General features: G+C 40.7%; 1 protein-coding gene across 1 annotated transcript in view; it reads left to right on the forward strand.

Annotated features, from left to right (window-relative positions):
• DPP10 (dipeptidyl peptidase like 10) overlaps window positions 1-18,968 on the forward strand; it is an 817,369-nt gene that overhangs the window by 119,469 nt on the left and 678,932 nt on the right. The window lies entirely within an intron of this gene.

The raw sequence follows: 18,968 nt of genomic DNA on the forward strand, positions 1-18,968 counted from the left end.
GGAAAAAGAAAAGAAAGCCTAAATAAACCCTAGTGAGTTTGTGTATGTGTGCACACAGCCTGCTTAAAAATATTATACAGTGCATTAATGCAAAATTAACCAGACCCTGCTTAGAATGATAGTTTTCTCTCACACTCCCAATCATTGCATGAGCTCAGTGTCCATGCTCATACCATCCACTGAACACACATTGGCCTACTTACTGTTGTTGGTCCCAGCTAGAGCCCTTGAAACAGGAGAATTTACCTATATGTTGAGTAGTTATTTGGCATCTGAAGCGGTGGATCTACCCTAGTTGGGATTAACCAACAGGATTCCAGCCATTATATATCAGACTAATATATTTCCCAGCTTTTCTATAGTTTATCATGTCACCTGGATATCATCACAGTCTGATTGTTAGGAAATTGATTGTTAGGGAGGTGGGGGAATGGGGTTGGAAGTGGGGCCAAATCATGTAATACACCTTCAGCTCCAGGAAGCAAATGGAACAGAATTAGTTCAAATACATATAGTTGGGGGCGGGATGAATACTATAAACAAGCTGATGCATTACAATGGTCCTTTAGGGTGTTACACGGGTTATCTTTTTATAGACGTTTACTTGTATGACATACTGAAGTCAATTGCAGTTACTTCTGAGCGGATTTGTACATAGTCACATTGTTAACATAAATAAACTGCTGTTCGGTAGAAGCAGGCACTAATATCTGAATCTGAGTTCTGAATCCATGATGCTTCTAAAGCCAAAGATATACTGGGAACCCTGTAGGTGACTTTTCAGACACCTGTGGGGTTTGTTTCTTGTTCCTACCCACTCTGCCAAAACAATATATTAAATAACAATATATACAAGAAAAACAACTCTTTCAGGTCAACCAAAATATTCTGCCTTAGGCATCTATCTTACTGTACCTGATAGTATGACCACCCCTAAGCTTACTGGTTGTTACATTTCTTGTCTATGTGATTTTGTACGTGATACAAGTCTTAAATACCATCTTTGTACTTTATGTCGTGTAAATTTTGTGAAACCTCTGTAAAAGCCTTCAGAGATCTTACACATGTAAAATATAATTCCAGTTTCCCTTCCTCCACATGGGTGGCACAGTTTTATTTTGAGAATTGATGACAGTATTAAGTTTCAAAATGGAACCTTGATTCTAATGTAAACAAATGAGACCATTATTTTACTGTGTAAAATTTCTGTAAGCAGAGACATGGAAATGTGGAGGCTGTCTTGTTAAAGGAAAGAAGAAAAGATTTAGGCCATTACTGTACAAGACATGCATGATGCAAATTTAACACTGTTGATGCCATTTAGCAATTTGTCTTTACTACCATATGACATAAAATAGGATTGACTGAAAAAAAATTACCAGTACAAAATTTCTGATGTTTTTTGAAACAATTTTGCCTTGTATTTCTTGTTAACTGTAGGAAAATATGCAGTTAAAATGCAGGATTCTATAGACTAGTGATATCTTGGGGGAAAGATTAATCTATAGATGTGTGTGTAATGCATGTAATGAGGGGAGGAGGCAGCCCCCACTGTTTCATTGCCTCCTTTCCTCCTCCATCCCCTTCCATAGCTGTTTAACAGCCATAGCAGCATCTTGAATGGATTGGTATCTGTCAGATGTCAGACAAGTGCAGAGCTGCACATGCAGAGCATTACAGCTCAGTGTGTATAACGCAGGAGCTCAGCATATAATATACACACACATACACAACAGCCAGCATGGTGCAGTGGTTTGAATGTTGAACCATGGTCCAAAATACACTGCAGAAATCATCCAGTTTGAGACTGCTTTAACTGCCCTGGCTGAGAGCTAGAGAATCCTGGGAACTGTTGTGGGAGCAGAACTCTCTGTGACTGAGAAGGCTAAATATCTCACAAAACTACAGTTCCTGGAATTCCCTAGCATTGAGCCAGGGCAGTTAAAGCGGTCTCAAACAGGATGATTTGGATCCATGATTCTAGAGATCAGGGTTCAGTTCTCCACTCAGCCATGGGAACCCACTGGTTGACCTTGGATCAGTCACACACCCTCAGCCCCAGAAAACACCATGACAGGTTTGTCTTGGGGTCTCCATAAGTCAGAAATGGCTTGTAGGTACACAACAGTCTATCTATCTATCTATCTATCTATCTATCTATCTATCTATCTATCAGTTGAGATCTTGCTTTATGCACGCTGAACTGTAACACTCCGCATGTACCTCTGCCAAGCCATTGGAAGGGTTTTTACCACCATGGAATAGCTGTGGCGGGGTAAGAGAGAGGAAGGGAGACAACCATGCAGTGGAGACTGCTTTCTGTTCTTACTGCAGTTCTGCGGAGAGAGAAGAATTGTACAATTGAAGAAAGTTTAGAAGGTAATCCCTGCTGCTCACTTGCCTGTGTTTCCTCTCCCTCCCTCTCCTTCACTGGCCAATGAACAGCTGTAGTAGTGCCCTGATGGGAGCTTGGAAGGATTCTGATGGAGTACAAGAAGTTAGTGAGTATCTGCTGAACCCTGTCCAAAAAAAGACATGCAAACACATAACCTCAAGTTATGCCTGTGTTTCACTAACATTAAAAAGGAGGGAGGAAGGGCAAGGGGAAGGGAATAAGAAAAAAAAGGAAATGTGCCAACATCTTTAAAACTAACTAGTTTTTTATTCTTGCATGAGCTTTAGTGGATATAAACCCACTTCTTAGCATGCAGTACTGAGTGGAGCAACAGGATCTCAGACATTGTGTGGGAATGCCTTAAAAGTAAAATTAGCCAACCTTGGTTGAGAAGTTGAACCAGCCTAGAACATTTTAGTTCTTGATGTAATGGCACCATCCCAATTCAAGTCTAATGCTAGCCAAACAATTCTAGTACATTTATAAATTCAAATTCCCAAACCACATCTTCCATTCCCTGGAATAAAAAAATGCAATAATGACAAATGATATGACTAACCATCTGCTGCTTAAATTTACTGGCACTGCAGATCTGCTGTTGCAGGGACTGCTTCACTCTGCTCAGGAGGCTGACCTCGATGAGGAAGAACAATATCAGTTGGGAAGCATTTATTTCCTTATGGATTTACAACCAGGACAACAATTTTGATGCACAAAGATTTCCTAGGGATTGCATCTAGTATTTTGGTTGATTTTGTGGATCCTAGTACTGCACTGGGAAATATGCACACCCAGTGTAACCCATTTAAATTATTGAATTGGCCCAAATGAGTGTGAGAATCCTAAGAAAGGTGCTGTATTTACTAGATGAGTTCAAAATAGCAGAGAGCTGGAACTGAAGAGGAGGTGCCATTGCCAGGGATAATGAATAGGTCCTTTTTACCTTGAATAAGGTAGTGGGATTTTCAGTTATTTATTTAGGAGAGTATGGCATGAACAGTATCCTGTGGGAAGGATGAAGTCAACTGGCAAGCTTTCTTTACTCATGGTATAGCCATTAAGTTAAGATCAGATGCATCAATAAAGACAAATAGCATGGCTTTCTCACTCACCGTGAATCAGGATGAGTTGTGTGCTACCTTGCTTTTCAGAACTTCAGATTTCTCTATCGCAACCCCTACTCATAATTGCCAGCAAGGGTTTAATTAGTAATCCTTACATGAGGCTCAGTTGGAATTGAGGGTGAGATTTTTTTTATTTACTTTATTTATATGTTGCCTTTCCCCCAGGATAGGACTCAAGGCAGCTTTCAAAACAACAAATTAAAAATATTTATGAAAAGTTTTAAAACTAAGCAGTTTGAAAACCAAGTTAAAATCCCCACATTAAAACACTATAAAACCATTTTAAAATAGTACAACTCATACAAAACTTATCCCGATAAAACATATTTCCCTGTGCTACCATTATAAGCTTGCTTAAATAAAAAGTATATTTCCTTACTGATGAAAGAAAAGCAGGGAGGGGGCCAGCCTAGCCTCCCACATAAGGGAGTTCCAGAGTCTGGGAGCAGCCGCTGAGAAGGTTCTCTTTTGTGTCCTCACCAAGTGACCCTGTGATGGTTGTAGGATGGAGAGAAAGCGTTCTGTATGACCATGGGGTTGACATCCATAAATTCATTAAAACTTTGGAAATGTCCATGTATACAACGGAGGAGGATGGCAATGACAATCATGATGATGATGGCAAATTTGATTCATATTATTCCACACTTCTTTACAGAAAGCTAGGGTGCATGACAGCAAATAAAAAAAAATACACACTTTTAAAACAAAAATAACTGAAATAGGAATGCAAATAATTGCGGATTTCATTCCTAATGCAGGACCGAATAATTTCTTAAGCTTTCTGAATGATGGGTAAGATTATTATAATGTTGGTATATTTTTTATTATTGTACTTGTTTGCAGAAAAATTATACAGAAAATATTTTGCACAAAAAGAGTTTTACATAAATTACATTTTCACAAAAATAATCCCCAAAGTCAAGTGTTTTGCACTAAATACACTATTTTGTGCACAAAAATGTTGTTTTTGTGCAAAACCCAAGCTTTGTGAACTAAGTATGCCTCAACAGGATATCTCAGTGTTGAGACAGCCTTGATTATGTAGAATGAAAAAAAATTGTGAGTATTCTTTACAGCTCTAATCTGCACCAAAAATATCAAATATTACAAATGTCTAAAGTTGCTGATGACATACAGTAAAATCAACAAAGTAAAGAAGAGGAAAATGTGAGGCTGTTGTTGTTGTTATATCACATAACATCACAGAAATACGTATGTTTTTCACTGGAATCTCAATGATAGTATGATGACGACAACCAGGATGCCATCAGTGAAAACAGCTTGCTAAATATGGTAGCTTGAAGGCCACATTATTCTGCAGTACCACAAGGAGACCTTCCTGGATCAGTCTTAAATTTTAGGTACTCATCTGAGCAATGAACTGTGTACAGCCTTGCATATTGACATTCATTGTTAGCCAGTGCAGAGATATGAGAACAGTTCTAATACGCTTACCTATTGCTAACTTGTCAATATTTAGGCTTTGACATTTTTCATGCACTGCAGCCATCAGACAAATCAGAAGTTGGAATGAAGAAAAGAAATTATCAGAGCACAGAGTATTATGGTTTTATTATCTTGGTCCAGGAACAGATGTCACTGGTAAATCAACCACACCTGACCATAAACATCCTTCAGTTGATGTTCTTCTGCAATCTGTGGTTAAAACAGAACCTAGATGCTGTATGTTCTTCAGACACAGAAGATTCTGAGTAATGTGCAGACATTTAATTGTTCGTAGTACATCCATTGTACATGTTATTCAAGCAGAACATTAATTGTTTATCTATAAATGATGTGGAATAAATACCACTGTGTGTACTGGCCCGCAAGATTGTCTGTTGCTTCCCTATTCTTTCTAGGAGTTTTAATTTGTTATGGAAGAAGGCTCTGGTCCCACTAAAACTATGTTGAGTTATTAAAACTTACTATAGTTGAACCTTGAAGCAATAACTGTCCTTGGACAATAAAAACATTATGATTGGGGAAGGACAAATTAAGTGTTCCACCTTATTTTTTGCAGGAGTTCATATTTAACCATGATGTTTTCTTTTAGAGTATACAAAAAAAAAAAAATAAATTAAAAAAAAATAGCATTTCAACATACAGTGGTACCCCGGGATACGAATGCGCCGCCTTACGAAATTTCCGGGTTATGAAAAAAATCCATTGAAAAAAACATTTCCGGGTTACGAAGGTTATTTCGGGTTACGAAAAATTTTTTGGTGCTTTTCGGCGCTTTTTCGCACGAAATCGCGGCTTTCGCTATTAGCGCCTATGGCTTTTTCGGCTAGCGAAAGTTTCCGGGTTACGAACGCGGCGGCGGAACGAATTAAATTCGTAACCCGGGGTACCACTGTATTTTTTCCAGTACATATTTGAAAACATATTTCTTTCCTGATATACATTTCTTTATTTTTTAAAAAAGAAAAAAAATGCACACTCCCCCCAGCTAAATAACTATGGAGATTATCACATGCAAAATCTGTTTTGGGTTACACGTAGGTTGTAACTGTCAGCAATAGATTTTATTGCATCAGTCCATGCTCAGGCAGTATGCAGCCTTAATCCATTCAAGGCTTCTCCCATAGCTTTTCAAGAATGGGAAAATCCCATTCTTAAAAAGATGCCATAGAAACCTGGGTTGGATAAGGGCATGGAGCAATATAATAAGATGCACCACTGACAATTACAACTCATGTGTAACCAGACACAGATTTTGCATGCGATAATCTCCTACATCAGAAAGTTTAGGAGATGTGAAATTTAATGGATAACTATACATCAGCTTAGTATAGAGTCTGAAAAAGTTGCATTTTAAAAAATTCTAATTCCAGAATGTCCCAGACAGAGTGCTCACTGTCCATGCCAACTTTAAGATTCTGGGAGTTGTAGTCACACACGAAACTTTTCCAGGCTCTAGACTGGGAAGTATGGATTGTATCAGTCAAATTTAGAATTCACAAAGACCAGTTTCCTCTGGTAGCACTATTAGAATGGGTTGTACACCCTTTATTTTAACTCTTGGAAAAGCAGGAATTAAACTTACATCCCATTACTGCTTCACTTTTAACAGTAAGAGGTGTTTGTTCAACATTAGAACAAACACAAACTTTATTTTAGATCTATGTTGCAGGTTTTCTGAGTTAAAATAGGAAGCCTGTATTGTTTTTCAAATAGAAAATACTTTAATGTACTGAATTATTTTTAAAAATGGAGCCATGATTTACTATAATAGGGAAGAAGTTATTCCCTTATGGTATTTGCAAAAAATAAACCGCTGTTGAATGCAAATCAGAAAACTGCATGGATTCTACACATGCAGAAGAAGCTGCATTTCCCATTTCCCCCACTAGGTTGTACAAACAAGCTGTAGAATTTGCCAGTTAGTATAAATTTCATATTCCTTCTGCAGGCATTACAGTGTACTATGGTAACCTGAAGTTAATCATTATTCTATAAAGGAAGCAAGAAACTGGAGAGAGAGATGAATCTCTGGAATTTGAAATGCTGCTTAAACAAAACCAAGGAATGTTCACTTTAGGGCATACCAGAGCATATATATCCAATGAAATCAACAATGTAAATATCGCCTTGAATTTCAGAGCCCTCTAAAATAAAGCTTCTCTTTTATGTGAATCAGATTGTAATGCCAACAGCTATGAGGTTTAAATCACAGTTTGCTCCAGATTTGCATGTAGCTGGCTAGCTGTAACAAGACCTCCATATCCTACCCACTTTATTTTGTAAGATTTGCTCCACACAGCTCTGACTCATTAAACAAGGGAGATTATCGCACTGCGTTCTGAGAACGTTCCTATCATCACGTGATGAGAACTTTCCTGGAACAGATATTACTGCATTAGTAAACTAGAACGTGATCAGACCGTGATCAGAACTGCATTTTACCGCACAGCGATTCCTGAAACCGTTCCGAGAACATATTCCACCAAGGCCGCCTCCGTCTCCTGATTGGCTGAAAGAATGACAGGCAGGGAGGCAGGAAAGCAAGCAGGCGAGCGACTGCAGTGAGGGAAGGGGGGTGTGTGAGAGAGAGAGGGGGGAAAGGAGGAGGGAGGGAAGGGAGGGAAGAAGGAGGGATCGGGAGGAAGGCAGGGAGAAAGAGAAATGGGGATGCAAGTTACATCCCAAACCTTCTTTGCAAGGCTGGGAAGAAGGAGGAGCTCCATGCAGGTCTCTTCAAGCCGAAGAAAAGCAAGTTGCCAGGGAGGGGACTGGGCCAAGGGCAGAGCCCCGGCAGCCATAGCAGCTCTTTAAACCGGTTAGAAAAGAAGAGTCCTCTGCTGTCATCCCAATTCCCCATTTTGGCTGCTTGTCAGCCTTTTGCCTCCTGTGTGTGTGCGCATGTAATGTGTGCCTTCATAGAATCATAGAAACATAGAGTTGGAAGAGACCACAAGGGCCATCCAGTCCAACCCCATTCTGCCATGCAGGAAATCACAATCAAAGCATCCCCAACAGATGGCCATCCAGCCTCTGCTTAAAGACCTCCAAGGAAGGAGACTCCACTACACTCTGAGGAAAGAGTGTGTTCCACTGTCGAACAACCCTTACTCTCAGGAAGTTCCTCCTAATATTGAAGTGGGATCTCTTTTCCTGGAGCTTGCATCCATTGCTCCGGGTCCTAGTCTCTGGAGCAGCAGAAAACAAGCTTGCTCCCTCATCAATGTGACATCCCTTCAAATATTTAAACAGGGCTATCATATCACCTCTTAATCTTCTCTTCTCCAGGCTAAACATCCCTAGCTCCTTAAGTCGTTCCTTGTAGGGCATGGTTTCCAGACCTTTCACCATTTTAGTCGCCCTCCTTTGGACACGCTCCTTTTTGAATTGTGGTGCCCAGAACTGGACACAATATTCCAGGTGGGGCCTGTGAGCTTCCCTCCCCGCTTTAATTCTTGTCTGGCTCTTTGCTATGGAATTCTGGGAGTTGTTTGCTTGCTTTTGTGTGTTGCTCCAAACAGAGGAGCTTTTGTGGGTTCCTTCCTGGAGGGAAGGAGGAGAAGGTCCTGGGCATTCCTGCCATCCTTGCCTCCTGCAGGCTGCCAGCACAGGAGCCCCGCTGGACATGACACTAGAGGCCCCCCGCAGAAGCAGCCAGACCCTCTCCCTCTTGATCTCTGCTCTGGCCCCCCTGTTTCCCTCTCTCTTTCTCTCTCTTTCCCTTCTTTCCTCTTCTCTCACTTGTCCCAACTTTCCTCCCTTCCCTCCCTCCTTCTTTCCCCCCTCACACACACACAGCTTCCCTCACTGCAGTCGCTCGCCTGCCTGCCTCCCTCCCTGCCTGTCATTCTTTCAGCCAATCAGGAGACGGAGGAATGCGAGAACGGATTTGAGAACACATAAGAATACCGCACACACCTCTGTTGGAACGTTCTCATCCCGTTCCAGCTCTCTGGGAACACAGTCATATCTGTACCCTCCTGGAACACATTTGGAACGCATTTAAGCGTTCTGAGAACCCGATTGGAACACATACTGTGCGGTATACTCAAATGCGTTCCGTTCTCATCACGTGATGAGAACGGTCTCAGAACGCAGTGCGATAAACTCCAAGGTCTCCCAATCTTCTGTGTAGAATTGGCATGGGAGGGAAGGAAATGGCACTCCAGCCAGCCAGTTGCATTGACCTAGATCTGGACTCTCCAAACTATAGTCTAGATTCCTACATAACAGCAAATAAGAAGATGAGGAGTTTTGGGATGACAATTCAGCAAACAAGGGGCTGGTACATACCGCACGAAGCGGCGAGGCAGCGGCGATATAAGGGCTCGGTGTATCTCAGCATCCACATTTACTGAGCCCTAATATCAGTGCTTTTGCATCATAAGGCTGTGGCCCCATCCACACGGGCTGCAGCCTCGTGAAGTAAGGGAGCCAGAGCACCCAAACGGCTCTAGCTGGAAGCATCACAGCCCTTATGATGCTGCAAAAAGGAGCTCCATTTCGGAGCTTCTTTTTGAGCCAGATCGTTGCTGCAGCCATGCGGTTGCTACGGCAATGATCCGGAGAAGAAAGTGACAGCCTCTGGCTTTCCCTTTCTTCTCATCTGTGCCGCCCCCTTCATAGGCATATTTGTTTGCAAGTTAGCAGTTTGGAGACCTAATCTTCAAGAATTAGATATTTCAAAACCTTTGAAAACCAGACTAGGAAGTTTCATGCCATATACTATTTTATAGATGCCAAGACAACTCAGAGCCAGCATGGTGTAGTGGTTTGAGCATTGGACAACAACTCTGAAGATCAGCATTTGATTCCCTGCTTGGCTATGAAACCCACTGGGTGACCTTGGGAAAGTCACACTTTCTTAGCCTCAGAGGATGACAATGGAACCCCCCTCTGAAGAGACTTGCCAAGAAAGCCCTGTGATGGCACAAATAAAAAATGACATGGAGGCACACAGCAGCAACAACAACACTGACTGGTTAACTCTGACAAACTGAAACTTGAATTTCTCACAGAAATGACTGAGAACTGTTCAGTTCTGTCAGAGTCACATTGGGCCAACTTCATCTTGCCAGTCATTCATGAGACACTTATGCCTCTCACCCCATTCACCATTTGTTGTTGTTGTTAATCACCATCAAGTAGATCCCAACTAATGGTGACCCTTTAGATGAGATGCCTCCAAAACTCTCTATCCTCCACTGTTCTGCTGAGATCCTGCAAATTCATACTTTTGACCTCCATCTAGCATGCAGCCTTTCTTTCTTTCTACATCCCTCCACCTTTCTTAGCATTATTGTCTTTTCCAGTGATTTTTTCATGATGGGGCCAAAGTCTGGCAGCCTCTACTTACATCTTCTTGGCTTCTAGTGAGATTTCAGACTTTATCTGTTCTAGGACTCATTTGTTTGTCTTTTTGGCTATACATGGTATGAATGTGGTTTTTGATGCCTTTGTATGTTTGGATTTGTTTGGTAGTAACAGACGCTTGAACCTACAGCTGTATAGAATCCACATGAACTAGGCATACAGTGGACCCACAGAGGTTTGGTGACACCTTCCCCCTGCACATAATGAAAAATGTAGACATTTATGCTCCATATTATTAAATGGTGGCAACATATGCATCCACACACAGCCATTGAATAATATGGGGCATGATGAGTGGTCCACCAAAAGGAGGGTTTCACTGCACTTTTGAGCAGAAAACTGATCAGTTTTAGGAATCTTAACCTTTGCTCATTTCATTCGTGCATGTAAAAATGGATAATTTCAGATTTTGTCTGCAGTGGCTAAAATTATTAAAGTTTTTTTTTCTTTATTCGTTTTACACTTTTTTGATGACGTTCATAGTTCAGGACTTTTGAATGCAAAATTCATTTGTACAAAAAACCTTGTGCAATATACAATGAAAACAGTATATTTTTCACAAAATGCACTGCTTTCTACACAAAGATGTTGTGTGGTCTTGCACAAATTATTTCTACTCTCTTCTAGTTAATATACTTTCTCACCTTGGGTTCTCAGACTCTGTTCTTGACTGGTTTAGATCTTACTTGTCTGGCAGATCTTTTGCAGTGGTTGCTGGCAGTCAGACTTCTTCTCCTGTTCCCTTATCTGTTGGAGTTCCCTAGGGCTCTGTTCTGAGTTCCCTTCTGTTTTCTCTCTACACACTGTCCTTAGGAAAACTCATTAACTCTTTTGGCTTTTCCTACCATCTGTATGCCGATGACACCCAGCCGTATCTTTCCGCCCCTAACCTTTCTCCAAGGCTTGAACAGCAAGTTTCGTCTTGCCTCACAGCTGTCTCGCAGTGGATGCGCCATCGGCGTTTGAAGCTCAACATGTCCAAGACAGAGCTTCTTGTCTTTCCTCCTAAGCCCACCCTTCAACTCTCCTTTTCTGTCTCTGTGGACAACATTTCTATTCAACCAGTCCAGCAAGCCCGCAGTCTTGGTTTCATCTTTGATTCTTCTCTGTCGTGTATCCCTCAGATCCAGACCACAGCCAAGGCTTGTAGATTCTTTTTGTACAATATTGCCAAAATCCGACCATATCTCTCCGCCTCTACTGCCAAGGTCCTGGTCCATGCCCTAGTGATCTCACGACTTGATTACTGTAACGTCCTCCTGGTTGGGCTTCCTCTTTCTCACCTCCGTCCTTTAATCTCTGTTCAGCATTCAGCTGCACGCATTATCACTTCCACCCACCGCTCTGACCACATCTCTCCTGTGTTGGCATCCCTTCACTGGCTCCCCCTCCCTTTCCGCATTCAGTATAAGCTCCTGCTGTCGACATTTAAAGCCCTCGATGGACTGGCCCCTCCTTACTTATCAGACCTTCTTTCTCCTTACCTTCCCACTCGGGCCCTCCATTCTGGTAGTCAAGGTCTGCTGTCTCAGCCCAGGATTTCCTCTGCCCCATCCTGGATTCACCCCTTTTCACTTGCTGCCCCTCACTCCTGGAACCTTCTTCCCCCACAAGCAAGAGCCATCACTTCTTTAACCAGCTTCAAAACGGAGTTGAAAACCATCCTGTTCAGAGAAGCCTTCCCAGGCATTGCATAATTGTTGCTTACCATTGCATAATTGTCGCTTACTATTTGATGTTTTTTTAGTGCCTGTTTATTAAACCATTTCCTGTATTGCTATGTACTGTATATGCATTATCCTACTTGAGAGTATGTATTTTCCCTGGAAAATGATTAACCATCCATTATGAAGCCTCCCCCTCCCTCCAGTCCATCTGCCTTGGTCCAGGCCTCGGAGGTAGAGAGGAACTGCTGGACCTCTTACCCTTTCCCTCCACCACTCCCTTCTCCTTCTGTGTCATGTCTTTTTAGATTGTAAGCCCAAGGGCAGGGATCCGTCTAACTAAAAAGATTGCATGTACAGTGCTGTGTAAATTTACAGCGCTTCATAAATAAAGGTTAATAATAATAATAATAATAATAATTTTTGCAATAAATAAATAAATCTCACAGCAGTTTATCATTTTTGTAATAGAGTGCCTTGATGTTTCCAGGAAAAGAGGAAAAAGAAAAAGAAAAAAGAGAGACACATCTCCAAGTGTTCAGTGGATGGCTGTTTTTATTTTAGAAAAAAATTAAAAGGACAACACATACTTTTATAATAATGTATAGATGTAATATATAATATTACATATTAGAATATTACATATTCTAGTCTTTGTATGTTGCTTGCATACTACATTGCTCTTATAATTTTATATTTATTTTATGCTTTTATGTAGTCTGTGAAGAAGGTCATTGAAATATATAGAGGCTGAAACATCATGAACTTTTTCCAAAATAAAAGCAGCCATCCCCACAGCATTTAGAGACATGCCTCACTTTTTTTCCTTGTGGATTCCATTGGGTGCTCTCCAGTTTATGTCTCTTCTAGTGTTTCCAAAAATCATTCCTTGTTAGGTATAAGAAAATTTGCAAACATTCTACATCCCTAGTCAATTTTTATTGACTTCCACCTCTCCTCTGCAGAGGATGTGGATCCAGCCCAGTGAGTTTTGTGTTAGACTCTAATCATATTTATATACTGAAAGCCAGCTCACATGTTAAAACTGTCATGGTCAAAGAAAAAAATCACAGCTACTTTATTGCTGGCTTGATATTTGTTATAGTCAGCACCATTATGCCTTTCCAAAAGGCTTCAACTGGTGTGTCTACACAGATGTTTAACATTTTTGAAAACCCACGATCCTTTTTCTCTGTCAAACATACATATTTCAATAGGTTAGTTGGTTCTTTCAGAAACTTTCACACTGTGCCTTAAGTTATTTCATTTTCCATACATATGGAAAGCTGTGGCTGTAACATTTGTGTATTACACATCACAAGACAATTTGTATATTTAACCACTGTAACCTTCTCTAGAAACACCTTCTTGGATTTCCAACTAAAGGCCGAATAAATACACAAGATTCCTTGGACCTTTCCCACTACACAGTTATAGCACTTTGATTCTGCAGTTATTTTCATGGCTGCATCCTATGAAATTCTGGGGTTTGTAGTTTGGTCAGAGCATCAGAGGAGCTCCCTGGCTGAGAATTTGAAACTCAACTGCAAATCCTGGGTTTCCACAAGACGGAACCACAATTAAAGTTGAATCTTGGTGTTATAACCGTGAAGTAAGAAAGGGCCCCAATTATGGAGGAGTGGAATGTAATCTCTGAAACCTGCTCCATTTGTTCAGTCTGAGATTTCTATTGCATTTAGAATTATAAATTCATAGAATCCTAGAGTTGGAAGGGATCCCATAAGTCATTGAGTACAACCCTCCACTCAGTGCAGGATCTCCAGCTAGCGCATCCCCAACAGGTAGCTGTCCAGCCTCTTTTTGAAGAGTCCAGACGAAGAGACTCTGTCACCATCCAGACAATTGGTTCCATTGCCAAAAAGCTCTTACCATCAAGAAGTTCTTCATAAGCTTCAATAAAAAAAATCTCTTTGTGTAACCTAAAACCATTAGAACTTGTCCTAATGTCTGGGTCAGCCCTTCAAGTAGAAAGAGTGTACTCATATCATCCTTCAGTCTTCTCCATGCATAACAACTTCAGCTTCTTCAATCTTTCCTCATGTGTTTTGTCCTCCATACCTCTTCTCATTATTTTTGCCCTTCTCTGAACCTTCTCAACTTGTCTATATTCTTCTTAAGATGAGGTCCTCAGAGCTGAACGTTTTTCATTTGTAACTAAATGAAGCCAAACCCATAGCAGCAATCCTGGAAAACCCAAAGATGAGGAGGACCCCAACATCCCATTGAGGTCTGCAGGGGATTAGCAGCCATGTGGGGAAATGAAATGAGGCATCAGGGAACTAGAATGAGGTATGGCTGATGAACGTTGTGTGTACACTGCAGAAATAAAGCAGTTTAACACCGCTTTAACTGCCATGGCTCAATGCTATGGAATTCTGGGATTTGTAGTTTTGTGAGATATTTAGCCTTCTCTGTCAGAGAGCTTTGGTGCTCCACCAAACTACAATCCCAGAAATTCCATAGCACTGAGGTCTGGAAGTTAAAGTGGTGTCAAACCACTTTATTTTTGTAGTGTGGCAGCAGCCTGGCAGAAAAGGGGAAGCAGAACACACCATGTTCCAGGTCTTTCAGTATGTCCCATTTGCTCAAAGTTAGTAATGTTTCTTTGTGATAAAGCTATATATGTGGCTGTACAACCTTATGTCAAATCATCAGAACACCCCAAACTCTAATACTTTGAAGAAAGAAATAACTTTTTGAGTTAAATGAGAACTGCCATGGTTATTAAGTTTTACACTTTCAAGAAAAAAGTATCCTTGTGTGTTTCTCTCTAACTGATTAGTATATATGTTATGTAAATTTGAACCATCAAGAGGAAAAATAAAATAGAAATCAAACAGGGCATTCATTCCCATTCTGGACTTAGCAATTATTTCAGTTTTATATGAACTTGAGAGTTTTATATGAACTTGACAAAGGGGCAGGGGGGAAAGAAGGAATATGCTTTGTGTGGGACTTCATTAAAACAAAATGGAGAACTACATACCCTGAGATGCCAGCGCGGTTGTCTTATCCTCTTTTAAGCTGCTTTTTATGACTTCAGGTGGTTCTGTAGCTTCACAGTACATTACGGGAAATAAAACTGAAGCAAGAGAATCCTAACTAGGTTTGTAGAAAGACCAAAGGCTCTGATATTTTCATATCATGCTTTTTCTCTAAAACCTAATTTAGATAAAAGCAAAATGAATCCTTACTTGGCTACAAAGAGGTGGGGGTGGGGGAGGGAAGCAAGAAGTAGATTTGCAAGAAAACATACATATCAAAGGAAAATGAAAGCCCTCTTCTATTTAAAATAGTTTATAGCAAGGATAGAGAAAAGGTTAAAATGCAAAATATGGAGTTGTCATGACCTTAGTAAGTTCATGAAATAAGAAATGAATCTCCAGTTTTGTGGATAGGTAAGTACGTGCTGCATCCCACTAGTAAGAAATAATATGTTAGTAGAACAGGTAGACCTTCATGTCTGGGTATAAGCAATAGTGGCAGGAGAATGTTGCACCACTTGGAAGTAGTAGGGAATCTCATATTCTGTACAATGTCTTGTGAATCTACTCCAAGAATGTGCAGGGCTCTATCTTAAAGCACCTGTGGATTATACATCAAGGATTGCTAGCCCCAGATGCTTTGCTGCCTGAGGATGAAAACAAGATAGTAGCCCATTTCATGTGTACAAACTAATTGGGTTGCCAGTTCAGACATACTAACATACGGGTGATGGAATATTTTCCCCGTCACACTGGTGGGCAGCAGGCCCCTTATGCAAAGGAACACACAGCTCTGGGATGCAGTTGAGATGTAAAAGGGAGTATCAAGAGAATCATCCAACGGACTGCTGCTACTTGCACCATACATTTGCCACCTAAGATGGTTGCCTTATGTTCCTTAATGACATGGCCATCCCTGGACAAAGGACACAATCTAGGCAACTTATGTAATATAGTGGGCTGAGGTTTGGCTCCAGGACCCCCATGGATACCAAAATCTGTGGATGCTCAAGTTCTATTATATACAGTGAGATAGTAAAATGGTGTCCCTCAGTGCTAAACTACATATGAGACATCATCAGAATGAAGATATTAAGATTTCATTATTTGGTTCTTAGATAATATATATGCAAAACTCAAAATGTTTCATGTGTAAAACTCTTTCACACACAAAACATGTAATTGCTTGTTAGATAATGCATATGAAATATGAAAAGAAATGAAAGCCCTCCTTCAGGTCTTCTGCCTATGGGGTCCTCTTTTCATATTTCATCAATGGCTGTAAACATCAAATTATTATGGGAAAACAACTTCCAGGTTGAAATAGCAGGTTCAAGTCGCCTCCTGTAAGTGCTATATTACAGGGGAGATACCTGGTGTAATTTTAAGGGGTTCTTGGCTGACAAGAAAGTCCTCTCTTGGTAGAGGGGTCCCAGAGGATGATCTGCATGTGTGCATTGTCTCTGCTAAAGTGGTGTCAAACTGTATTATTTCTACAGTGTAGATGCACCCTGTGTCATGAGTGAAAAACCTTTTCCCTTCCATTATCCACAGGCATTCAGTAATAGTGTGTGTGTACCATGGTATGAGACAGACAGACAGACGGATAGATATCACTTGTATTGTTCCCCTTGCTCCCAGTATTGCTAAGAACAGTCTGCTATTTATTAATTTATTTATTGGGCAACTACTGTTTATAGTATAAGGCAGGACTCATAAAAAAAGAAAAAAGAGGGCTCTGTCATAGTATCAAGATTACCTAGGAAGATCTCTCTCTCTCTTCCCCCCTCTCTCACTCACACATACACACACACAAAACAGCAGCCTGACATAAGGATAAAATTATTTCCTAATTTCACTCTCAAATGTATCAATGAGTAATTTTAGCAATTTGCTTCCCACTGCAAGAAAGTCTTCAATAATTGTGCAATTTGTGAAGAGAATTTGTAGTTCAGGGCTTATTCTGTTCATTTTTTCCATGCCTAAGACATCATTTTGCACACAGGAAACAGCATTCAGGGAGTTATAGTACAAAAATATAACCCTCTCCCTCAAACTGTGGTTTTCAACCACTCTAAAAGAACACTCAAAGGTGTTGGCCAAGGAAGATCAGAATCACTGAGGAGTTGTTGCCAGAACTGATCTGGTATAATACCTCTTAGAGCATTTTCAGATGATGGTGCTTCATCCTGCCAATTACAACCCACTGGAAACAAAGATAATGCTTTGTAAAATGGAAGGCAGTAGAGGAAGACCACATTGCAGATGGATTGATTTAATAAAGGATTTCACAGCCCTGAGTTTGTAAGACCTGGGAAGAACTGTTGGTAATTAGGTTTCATGGAGGTTCATAGAGTCACATGTCAAAGTTGTCTTGATGACACAAAAAGAAAAAAGAACAACAAATTAAATGATTCAATTATTTCTCAGGTAAAGAAAAAAGGACCAAAGAAGTGGGGAGAAAGAAGGAAAGGTTACAAATGGAGGACAATGTCATCTGAGGTCTCTGTAAAATTCAGTGCATAAGACAGGATAATAGTACTATAAAAACTGCATCTGGAACCACTCTTGTATAGTCGATCTGGCCTAGCCCTTTGATTACTTTCAGCAAGTTCAGAAGGAGGAGAGAGAGAACTGATTCTTACTTTTGTGGATGAGGCATACATGCAGATGGTTTCAGTTCTGCCCAGAGATGATTTGACCCTGTTCCATAGACATACTGCCTTGTTGCAATAGGTCTGTTTTGTCTTGGTTTTAAATCAGGGGAAAAAAAGTCAGTGTAGTGTAGTTGTTTTAACATTGAAGTGTGACTCTGGAGACCAGGATTTGAATCCTCACCACAGTGGGGCAAGTCACACTCTTTCAGACTTAGAGGAAGGAAAAGGCACCCATGCCAAGAAACCCCTGTGATAGGTATTTATTTATTTAGTTAGTTTTTTGTGGGTTTTTCGGGCTATGTGGCCATGTTCTAGAAGAGTTTATTCCTGACGTTTCGCCAGCATTTGTGGCTGGTATCTTCTATTTTTCCTAAGTTAGGAGGCACTACATCTTTCTTTGTAAGGAGTGCTTCTCAATTATTTTCTGTCATGTCCCCCCTAGGAAGAAGAAAACATTTTGCGCACCCCGCGTGACTGTAAATAGTATCATTTGTCTATAAAATTGGTCAAACGAGCCCCCTTTACGGAGCCTCGCACCCCCCCTGGGGGGCGCGCCCCACTATTTGAGAAGTACTGCTTTGTAAGGGAGTTGGCTCTACTTTAGTCCTTTGAAATGATGATCAAAATTTACTGAGTAGACCCACTGACCTTGATAAATTACTCTAAAAAATATGGTGATGCAAATGACATCATAACATCCTGAATAGATACTCCCTGACCTGAAAGAATCTTACATTCTCCCTGTAACTATGTGCAGTCATGTGGGTGATTTGCAAGGGTCTCTGCATGTATAACAGAATGGAGATTGTGTAGCCTTCTAAATGTTTTGGACTGTGACACTCAGCATGCCTCACCCTTGGCTATGCTGGCCAGAGCTGCTGGAAGTTGCAGTCTAACATCATCTGGAGAGCATACATACCACATTTGGTGTAGAATGGCCACTTACAATAAGCAGCTGGTAGCAGGCAATGCATAATTTTGCATACTGAATGTTCTTCCCATGAGTGGGTGTTGGCCCAAGCAACTGGAATGTTGAAGCAGAAAAGATACTTAGGAGATTATTAGATGGGAGCAAAGTGGATTACTCTCCCTATTACTATTAATGCAATCAGGGGAGAAGATTATCACACCGCCACACACTTATCCTGTTCTTCTCCCATCCATAAAGAGTAATGGAACCATCATTTGGTATTAATGGAAACTTCTGTTAATAGCACATAATTTGGTCCTTTATTCTTTACAAATGGGAGAAAAATGGGATAAGTGCACGGGGATGTGATAAT

The sequence above is a fragment of the Sceloporus occidentalis genome, unplaced genomic scaffold (assembly GCF_023333645.1).
Source record: "Sceloporus occidentalis isolate IW3139 unplaced genomic scaffold, rSceOcc1.0.p SCAF_4, whole genome shotgun sequence".
Taxonomy (NCBI): Eukaryota; Metazoa; Chordata; class Lepidosauria; order Squamata; family Phrynosomatidae; genus Sceloporus; species Sceloporus occidentalis.